Source organism: Aquarana catesbeiana, linkage group LG01 (genome assembly GCF_042186555.1).
Source record: "Aquarana catesbeiana isolate 2022-GZ linkage group LG01, ASM4218655v1, whole genome shotgun sequence".
Classification (NCBI taxonomy): domain Eukaryota; kingdom Metazoa; phylum Chordata; class Amphibia; order Anura; family Ranidae; genus Aquarana; species Aquarana catesbeiana.
In genome coordinates this window covers 957,961,914-957,973,428 of record NC_133324.1, presented here as the reverse complement: position 1 = coordinate 957,973,428, position 11,515 = coordinate 957,961,914, and the positions used below count along the sequence as shown (strand labels likewise).

The window sequence follows — 11,515 nt, the reverse complement described above, 5'->3', positions numbered from 1 at the left end:
GATCTATAATCACTGCTCTAGAGGAGATCTGCATGGAGGAATGGGCCAACATACCAGCAACAGTGTGTGACAACCTTGTGAAGACTTACAGAAAACGTTTGTTATATATCCTTTGTTGGCAATGACAGAGGTCAAAGTATTGAGATGAACTTTTGATATTCACAAAATACTTATTTTCCACCATAATTTGCAAATAAATTCTTTCAAAAATCAGACAGACAATGTGATTGTCTGGATTTGTTTCCACATTTTTTTGTCTCTCATAGTTGAGGTATACCTATGATGACAATTACAGGCCTCTCTCATCTTTTTAAGTGGGAGAACTTGCACAATTGGTCGCTCACTAAATACTTTTTTACCCCACTGTATGAATTACACAGGTTCTGAGGCTGATTTAATGCAGATAAGGCAACCAGTTAGTTTAATTACCACCTTAATCAGCCACAGAACCTGTGTAATTAATGTGTGTCCTGGATTAAAGGGAAGATGTGGCAACCCTGGTGGGGGGACAGTGTGTCAAACAGCATCCATACCCACACTTATTGCAAAGGAGTGTGCCGGTAATTCCCCATTTTTATTGGCTTCCAGCTTCCACCTGGCACACATTGTGTGATCCATACTAATAGGAGAATTTGTCAGAGCCAGACGAAACTGTTCTACTGAGAAAGGATTTGACAATGAATTCAATATCATTGCTTCCGGATTAAAAGAATGTCAATATGACATGTGGAACATTGATAGGGTATTTCGTCTGGCCTCTGGCAAAGACAGGGCTGCTCTTTTGGTTGGTGCTGCTCACAGCCATCAGAAGAGAAGTAGAAACAAATGTTCTTTCACATCCAGTGATTAACAGTCCATAACTTGTGACTGCCTACTCATAGGAGTTTGGCTGTTAAAAACATAACAAAATATCTATTGACAAGGATTTGGCTCCTATTGTGTCAGTGGGCTGCAGATTTGCTAGCCGCTGTGCTGACACATTGGGTGGCATTTTGTCTCCTAGCCTGTTTCAGTCCCGATGCTATAAAAGGACATGGTTATGTTAAGTTAGTCTTTCAAGGACGGACATCAACGCCAAATCAGCTTTTGTAATCTGTATATGGTTTATTTAGAACAATATCATCGGACCACAGCCTAATGCAATGTGATGAAACAAGACTAAAACATTCATTTTTTTTATACACATAATTTTGTCTCTCTAAACTATTGGACACAAATCAAGGGAGATGGGATTTTCCTAACTGACCTTTAACCATCTTCTTGATATCAACCGTCAGCATCTTATCGCTTCTTTCTTAGCCAAGTCTTAATTTTAAACACTTATGGTCACACCTATACAAACATTCGATCAAAATAGCTGATTACAAAAACCTAAATAAGTGTCAACAATGACATTTGGAATTTCCCAGACCACATGTCTCTTAAGCCCCATACACACTATTAGATTTTCTGCAGATTTCTGTCTTCAGATTTACCAAAACCATGAAGTTCAACGGCCTAGAGGAAGAAGGTTAACCTTCGAAACGTGTCAGCCAGTAGCGGTTTGTACGTCCTCTCTTTAGGATCTGGAGACTGCCATCAGTACATGGATTGTCACAAGCCAAAGACTGTTACAAGTGTGATTTTCTCTCTACCTTTGAGTAGCTTTAAATTATGTTTTCTTCTTAATAAATATATCAAAGGATAATGCACAAGGCTGGTGTGCCCCTTTTTTTTCTGTTTTTTGTTCAACGGCCTGCCTAATTGCATAAAAATTGAAACTCTTAAGGTTTGACCCTCACAATATATGGTTTTAGTAAATCTGAAGAAAAAAATCTGCAGAAAAACTAATATTGTGTATGGGGTCTTAGCCAACATTTCTCCGAAGAAAAACTTTTTTTTCTTCAAAATTGTCAATCTTTTTTTTGAAAAAAACAAAAAAATAAAAACAAAAAACCCAGAAGTGATTACCACCAAAAGAAAGCTCTATTTGTGTGAAGAAAATGATAAAAAAATTTCACATTGATACAGTGTAGCATGACCGCACAATTGTCATTGAAAGTGTGACAGCACTGAAAGCTTAAAAATGGTCTGGGCAGGAAAGGGGTGTAAGTTCCCAGTATTGAGGTGGTTAAATATGAGATCTTCATTTTTTGAGTCAACTTGTCAGTTACATAACACAAGTTCATATATTTGTGATAACACTTGCCCTTTTTATAACAAACATTCTAAACAGCATAGAAAAGTTTCTTGTGCCACTGGAAAATAATTCTTGATTCACGACTTTAGTAATGGTGGCACTAGTAGCCTTGTCAATGCTGTGGATTGTACACTGTGTAATAAACAATATGTGGGATGCACTTTGGAGACCTCTTAGAACGAGGATTAGCAAACATTTCCATGGTGCCTCATATAGTAATAACAAAAATGTGTCTAATGTTCCTAAACACTTTAAATACGTCCATTGTGGCAATATGGCATCTTTTGTTGTCCTGGGTTTAGAAAGAGCTAAAATTATCTCCACCACAAGCTCCTTGAGCTGGAGGTGTGGTGGCTACTTAACCTCCAAACCAAAATGCCTCTAGGTATATATCGTTATGATGTGGACCTTTTTCTTAAATGACTTTTGATAGATAAGTGCATATATATATATATATATATATATATATATATATATATATATATATATATATATATATATATATATATATATATACACACACACACACACATTCTGTTTTCATTTATGTGTGTGCTGTGGTCAAGACTATTCACCGAAACACGTTAGCCACTGTATTTACTCGCTGATAAGCAATATTAGGAATACCAAGTATGTATTCAAAGCAAACTCCCCCATCCATCCATGTCTCCATTTTTATTTTGTTGAAGTCACAATCTGTGGTCTCATCACCATGATAAAACCTGGACCGCATACCTCCGGAGGGGAGCAGGGTCCTGTTACTTCATCCAAGATGCTTCCAGCGAAACAAATCAGCCTCGCTGTCCTGGCCACATCCATGCCCATCAATGACCCAGAAGATAGGGGGAAGCAGTAGGTGGTCCTGGTGGCCAGTTCCAATGGCCGGTACAACTATAGACGACATCAGGCTGAAGTGTGCCACGCTTATCAAATTGTCAAGCAGAAAGGCATCCATGAAGAGCAGATCGTGGTGGTAGTGTATGACGATACCCCAGATACAGAAGAGAATACAGCCAAAGGAATCATTATAAACTGGAACAGAAAAGGCGTGCATGCAGAAGTGCTGAAGGACTACACAAATAAGTTCCTCACTCCTGACAACTTTCTGGTTCTGAGAGGTGACGCAGAGGCGGTGAAGGGAAAAGGATCTGGGAAGGTGATTAAGGGTAGATCTAAGAACCATATCTTTATGTACTTCACTAATTACAGAGCTCCAGGTCTGCTGGCCTTTCCCAGTGATGACCTCCACTTCAAAGGAACTGAACAAGACCATTCAGTACATGTATGACAAGAAGTACAAAAAGATGGTTCTATGCATCATAAGTCACGTACCCAACAACATTGACATTTACTCTACCACAGTCACCAACCCCTACAAGTCCTCTTACACCTGTTATTATGGCAAGAAGCGAGACACAAACCTCTGCTATCTTTACAGCCTCAGCTGGACAGAGGACTAAGAAGTGGAGGATCTATCCAATAAGACACTTACACAAACAGTTTTTACTGGTGAAGCAACACACCAATACCAGTCATGTGATGCTGTATGGGAACCACACTATTTCCAAGCTGAAGGTGAGCCAGTTCCAGGGTAGAGCTAAAACAGTGGGCCCTCACATGCTACAACTAAGGCTGTTGCCGAAACTCGTCAGCTAATTTGCTTATCACTTCATGAGGCCCGGGATGTACGGACCAGGATAAAGGTCTTACAGGAAGCCAAAGCCTTGATAAAAAGGAATTAGTAAACCTGTATACTCTGTGTGATATGTTCTAATGTTACTATTTAAAGGCTCACCAGGTTGGGTATTTCCTTGGAGGGTGTTTTGTATACTATTTTCAAAAAAAAAAAAATTAAACCAAAAAAATAAATGGGTGCACTGCAAGTACAATTCCTGCAAGGTGTGTGTTTATGCGGGGGGTGGTAGGAGGTTATGGGGAAGGGTATGGAGGCAGGGTGTTGAGGTGTATACATTTGAAAAGAAAAATGAGAAAGCCTCATTCAAATAGAAAATAACAAAAAAAAAATTTAAAAAAAAATAAAAATAAAAAAACACCTTAACTCAGTGTATTCTTTCCACCTATAGAATATTGTTTCAAAGGAAAAAGTGTCATGTCGCTGCAAATGCTGAGAGATTAACCAAAGCAACTCATCAAAACTGTAGGGAATATTTGTTTTTGGTAGGTAATAGAATAAGCAATCTGATGGATTATTGAGAGTTCCAGACACTACCAATGAATTCCCTTGATCCTATGGCACAATTTTCATCTGGATGATTGATTTCTGTAGCTGTCAGGAACAAGTACACTTCTCTCCTGTATGAACTGAGGTGGCAATGAGGCTGGAGTGGCAATTCTGTGGACACTCTATCCTCTGTGCCGGTTCATCTTGTTAGAACTCTGTCTGCTGTGCGGCTAACCGTGTCATAGCAAAAGATCTTTATCCATGGCCCCATTCTTCTTCTGGATGGGATATTCACTAGTCTAGCAGCTGGGGATAGGGGTGGTGGCTGATATATTCCAAAAAATGTTGATGCACATGGACAATGTCAGCTAGCATGCCCACCCTTGTAGTTTACTTTCAGCTGTCGCAAACAAAAGGTGAATGGGGTGGAGGAGGTTGCTAGAAAAATGCTGGACTTGGTTATAGCAACCAGAGAGCTCTGTGACGGTGTTAATACATTACAAGCTTTGTGCTGATGAGGAGATGAACATCCGTCTATAATCATAGAATTTCTCCTCATGCGTATTGAGATTATACATTGCCCAGAACTAGCCTAGCGGTTCTCTATTTCCATTAACAGGATGGACCCAGTATCTGGGCTTTCTTTCTCTTCTTCCTCCAGCATTAGTAATGCAGCTGCTGCTCATGGCAGGAAACCATCCTTGATAGACGTGTTCACCAGACTTGGAGAAATGCAGGGAAAGGCACACGGAAGAGCTTGAGAGAACAAGCACACAGCAAAACCAGGAAGAGAAGGATCAAAAAAAAACTGCTTTTCAATTGCCACTTGTCAGAACACTGAGCTCATAACGCCTGCACATAACAGAAAAACATTTTTGAAATGCTGAAAAAACAAAACGCTAGAAAATCTGCATGAAAGTCACTCTGCTCAGAGGTGAATGCAGCCTAACATTTTTAAACTATAATCAGGAGGTTGAGTGCCTGGGCTGGTTTTTATATTTTATGGACCATAAATATTTATACGTAAACTTTAAGGACATCGAAAAGATGAATCCATTTTTTTTTGTGTAAACCTTTAATAAATCCACGGTGTCAATGGAAAAAAAAAAAAACAACGTTGTTAGTACCCATCTGTCCCTTAATTGATATTCAAGCGATGTCTTGATATAAGAGTAGCGTCATGTCAAAACTGGAGTATAAAAAAAGCATAGAGGAGCCTCTAAGTGTAAGAATACATTTAATGAAGGTACAACGTTTAGCAACTTATTGCTACACTTAGGAGGTGCCTCTCTTCTCTTTTATACCCTGTAAAAAAAAAAAATGCTTTGATATGAAGCGCACTACCCCCGTAGCAGCTGCTGGGTAGTTCATTCCTTTCTCCCAGTTGGTTCCATTACCCCCCCCCCCCACTCCCCTGCATTTATCACACAGCAAACAGTCTTGAACAAAAAGAACAATAACTTTATTCTTTCCCATATCACGTTGCAGAAAGAATGTAAAACAAATACTTTTAGAAATATGAGCTGCCTTATTCACTTGGTTCCTGTAATGGACTGCACATCTTCTCCCTCCTGTTCACCACTACTTCCCAACCGACACAGAATCTTCAATTTAAATCCCAAGAACAATACTCTGAATAGAGTTCCCGGACCGGCACCCTCAGCCTATGAAGATAACTGCTTCTATGGGTATGCACTCACGTGTACATTTGAGCGACCACCCATGTTTGCCAAAAGAAGGTCCTCTCCCAATTCCTTTTTTCTGTTGGGGGTAGCAGCCTCTCCTTTTAGATGTTGCAGGTTCCCGCAGTTGTTTCCTCCATCCCTCCTCCTGTTAAGGCAGGTTCCTCTCCCCAAAAGGGGAGAGTTCTTTAACCTTATCAGCGGCTACATTCTGTACTCCTTTGCTGTCCTCTTCCCATCAGCAAGCACGAAGCTCCAGGAAGCATGTGACCCAGTTATATAGGCCTGTTAGGCTAAGGGTGACCTATACCACCAACTACATCCTGTATCAAATCAACCTGTCCTCCAGCACCTCTCACTGGTCAGACTAGGTGTCACCTTAGCAGAATGCAGGTGGTCACACCCCCCCCTCATCCTACACTATCATTCCTCCCCAATAAATCAAACCCAGCCAGGCCTATACCAAACAGGGTAACGCTTGAAATTTACACTCATCTCTAAACCTCTCTAACCTTTTAGCACACACCTAAGTAGGTGGGCGCTACAGATATAAAAAGTTCTTTGGATTACAAGCATGTTTCTGGAACAAATTATGCTTGCAAACCAAGGTTTCACTGTACCAAAGAAAATGAGAAGCATATCCAACAATTGTCGGTAAAAGGTTTGAATCCTCAATGATCATCTCCAGAACTCCTGCCACATGCCACAGGCTTCTGGAGGCAGCAAAGAAGCCCTTTCATAAAGCTATTGGTAAAGCCCAAAATTACCAAATATTGGATTTGAGGGTCAAGCTGGACATTATATATAATGTAGAAGCTGTTTTGGTACTTCAACATCTGCAGGGACCAGGGGTGGTCAAGAATATGACTGTGTAGGAGTGGGAAGAGAAAGTGGACCACCAATATATATCACTTTCGAGCACACAGTACCTTGTACAATTATTAGGGTCAAGTTGGATAGATATCGATGAAACAAGTAGCAGCATTCGCTTTGACAGAAAAAGAAAGAAATGAGGTTCAAGGTATATATTGGGTGAACAAAGCCAATCTTGCTGGAAAACACTCTACAGAGAACACTTTCCTTTTATCATCGGGACAGAACATTTACAGTGTGAAAAATGACTTAAGGAGATATCATAAGAGGTTCAGACTACCACATGTAACAAGCCAAGTCATCAGTCCTGTATGTAAGGTGCGGACAATGTTACGAGTGTTCTGATGTTGACAGGTGCTTGGTTGCTAAATATCTTTTACACTCAAATAAGACAGCAGATCAGTGTTAGAGAGATCACGGTAATAGGCACCTGTCACATCTCTACTTGTCACACAAGTCGGTGTGAGCAATACAACCAGCATCCAAGCAAAAACCTCAAGATCTAAAAAAGAACCTGCATGTGTCTCCATGCAACCTTAAAAGAAAATTAGACATCCCACAAGGATCCAGAGATTTGGGAAAAGTACTAAATGAAAAGTGGAACACATTTCCTGAGAGCTGCATTGCAAGATGTACAAAGAAATACTTGGGGTCACCAGTGTTCTGGTCAGGGCTTTTGTTTTGTTTGTTTTTTAAAGCTTGCAGAAGACCAAGGATTTGGCTATTTTGTTGTCTTCCTGTCACTGGTGATTCTAGAAAATATTTTGCCTGCCTCCCTTTAGCTTGCTGGGAAAAACGTTTTTCCTAATATGTCAGAGGGACACAGACACAAACATGTTCTCCTCCACCCTCTGGTTTGTTGGGAAAAAAAGATTTTCTCCAATGTGCCAGAGAGACAAGACAATACATATTATACACCTGCTGTCTGATTTGGGACCTATTATAAAGTGGTACTCAAGTCGGTAAAAAAAAAAAAAAATCCAATAGCTGACTTTTAGTCTCTCTTTCTTTAACGTGCTCCAGCGCTCACCCCCAAGTGGAAGGCCAGTATTGATGACATTTTACTAGTCTGTGATTTATCCATGCTCCCAGCCTCTGTTGACCATTATGTGGAAGTTCTTCTGGATAGAATGTTCACCTTCTAAATTACAAGAACTACAACAGCCAGGACATACAGGAGGTACTTCATCATGGGGAAGGAACTTGGAAAACATGGGTTTGGAAGAGTATTCTTGGCAAATGAACAGAGAAAACAGGCCAGTGAATTAATCTAACCATTTTAAGTTTCTCACAATTCTGGATGTAGAAGTACATTTACTCTGGTTATGTGCTTCTTTTTGTTCCTTATTTTTGTTTTATATCTTATGTGTTCCTCATTTCTCTGCATATTGTTGAAAATCTCAATAAACATATTTTCAATGGATAAAAAAAAAAAAAAAAAAAAAAGTATTCTCTACAAAAATGTATGTGCAATATTAGACTTTTTTTTGCAAGAGCTAATTGTAGACTTACTCTAAATTAAAAAGAACATAAAATAGAATCCAAGATCAACAATCTTAATTTAGAATAGCAGGTATATGCAATCAAAGAATATGGCCCAATGCCAGAATTTATTACATCTCTATACATATATAGTTCTATAAAAATATCAAAAATAAAAAATACAAGGAACCACCTAGGAGCAGTCAGGCTGGGAAGGATGTAATGCTAACAATGCTAGATGTCCTCCAGACAGAAAGTGAGGCGGGTTTCTATCTTACTTACTGAAGCTTCTAACGCACATTGTGAAAATCTCACAGTGTGCAGTGAAAGAGTAGGAGCTCTACAGGCACCTCTCCAGTACTGAAATGTGCCAGCTGATTGCTGGTAAGGCTGAGGTTTAGCTTTATATAATACATCAATCCAGGAGCAGCAGATCTTATTAAAATTCTTATGATTTGCAAGTGAACATACAAAAATTATCAGCTAAAATTTTCCAATTCTTGATTTAAGTTTTTTTTTTTTTCACAGGTTAAAGAATAGCTTTGAAGTTCATGGATAAAAATAGAACCAGTCAGGAGTGTTTCCTCTGAGAGTTCAGCATTTCTTTCTTTTGTCTCATCCCAACATCATCAGATGCTGCAATATTATCTTCAAGACCACTTACTACTTTGTGTTTGCCCAAAAACTGGCTCCTGTTGGTGATCTGTGCTCTCTGATTATACCAAATGTAAAAACATTAAGGTATACATATGGCCAAATTAGTTCTTAGTTCTGGATATAGTTACAGTATGAGTTGTTAAGAGGGTAAAACTCCTGTCAGTCCTTTTGGGGGAATTTATCTTCAACTTCGCCCCTGGAGATACAAGAAGTGAGAGGAAGCTCTTTTAGTTGGACAACTGTGAGCTGAGTGTCTGACTTGCAGTTGCAGTGCGGCCCCATTAAACTCAATGGGCAAGCTTGACAGGCGATGACACCTATCATTCTTGTACTTCTGAGGTAAAGATGCCCAGGCCATGGCATGTGTACAGCCCCATCTGGCTGGGTGGTAACACCATGATTTTCTTTTTACCCCCACCCCAGCCATGAAACCCTATTTTAATATTGAATTATGTGTTTTATTATATGGTGTGTTTTGTTCTATTAAGGAAATATGCATAGGAGTTATTTTAATAGGAGCCAAACATTGTCTTCTCTTTATCCAGATCAAAAAGGCTTCCGATGCTCATGATGTGGAGATCCTCCTGAATGGACTTGTCTCCTCATCATCACAGAGCCTGTAGAAGATAGACTTAGGGGAGAAATTTCACCTCATAAAGCAGGGGTAGGCAACCTCGGCCCGCCAGCTGTTTTGAAACTACAAGTCCCATGAGACATTGCAAGACCCTGACAATCACAGGCATGACTCCTAGAGGCAGAGGAATGATGGGATTTGTAGTTTCACCACAGCTGGAGTGCCAAGGTTGCCTACCCGTCATAAAAAAAAAAAACAGTGGTGGAGGATACAGATTAGTGATATTGAAGGACACAGAAACAGTTAGGTGTGACAAAATATTTTGTGTTTAAGATGTTTTTATTTGATTCATTTTATGTTACACATTATTCACACAAAAGTTGTAATAAATCTATACTGAACATTCCCTATTTACAGATAAGAGGATGGCATTGAAGATTATGCAAAAGAACAAGTAAAAAGACATTTATGATGAAGAAGTCAGTATGTCTTCCTACATTTCATCCCATTCCAACATCATTGGGAGTTCTGGTATGGCCTTCAAGACCCAAAACCACTTCATGTTTGCCCAGGAGGTGACACCAGTTGGTGACCTGTTTTCTATAATTATACCCAATCTAAGACTGATTTCATATTTGAGCAATTTATGGATTTTTCTATTTCTAATAACTTTTTTATATATACAGTATTTTCCAAGAGATGTGCCATACTACAACCCAGGCAACGTGGCTACAAGACTGTAGTTAGGACATACCCAGGGCCACATAAATACCTCTCTATAAATAGCCTGCCAAAGGCTTGGGACTGGCGTAATGTAAATGGCTCCAACTAGCGCTACGCAAAATCAACATCCCTCAGTACTGATGATCATGTTGGGCACATGGGAGTACCAATGCAGATCATAACATCAAGAGGAAAGGGGCATAGCCATCTGCATACCTGTTTGTACAGAATGTAATTGACTACCGTGAGGCCCGGTCTTGCGAGGGTGGAGGAATTTGACAATATGGAAATATCCATGGTATCCCCGATGAAACTTGCAATACCTGGCAAAGGATCAGAACTGCAACATATGTATGACATTTGGGCAATCCTTCTACCTGTCCAACTACACTCTGTGGAAGGTTGGAGATTACAGCATGTCAAAGGGAGGGAGCAGATGATGAAGAGAAAGCCTCCATATATTCAGACATGAGCAGCTCTCAGACCCAAAAACTGTCTAACAAAACCAAAGAAACATTTGCCCGTGGGACTTTTGAAAGAGTGGTGCTCACTAATAGGTACAACAAAGTTATATAAAAAATACAAATTGTATTAGAATTTAACATAGAAAAATAGTAATATGTACCCCAGGAAGAAGACAGATTTGTCGAAACGGCGTAGGGAGGAGCGGCGTGCTGACGTCACCAACATACCACGCTGATCCCGGAAGTGGACGGGTAGCAGCTGAGAGCCAGCCAGCGCACATTGATTTTATTCACGATCTTATACCTGCACACACTGTAAGTGCATTTCTAATTTTTTTAATAAACGTGTTTTAACTGTATTACGCTATGGAGCATTTCCTTTTCATGTTTATCTGTGGATTGGGAGCGGTAACACATTAAGTTGATCTCCTGGAGCGGTGACCTGTGAATTACATCCCAGCAGAGACCCAGTGGCTGGGGGACACAGCCACCTGCGTGCATGATCTCTGTGACAGGAGATCTATGGATTCGGTAAGGGGCTGATTTATTTGAGGTGGAGGATCTCCCTGTAACATCACTCTCCCTAGGGAGACCATCTTTGCATGCCTCACACCACTTGAAGAAAGGTGTTCTTTTCTCCCTTTACCAGCAGAATTTCTGTACCCATAAGGACTCCTTTTTTTCTGATTATATGGACTT

The 11,515-nt window shown here is 40.0% G+C and overlaps 1 pseudogene; it reads left to right on the top strand.

Moving 5' to 3' along the window:
- The first annotated feature begins 2,891 nt into the window (after positions 1-2,891).
- On the top strand, positions 2,892-4,343 carry LOC141128513 (legumain pseudogene; annotated as a pseudogene).
- Positions 4,344-11,515: the final 7,172 nt, after the last annotated feature.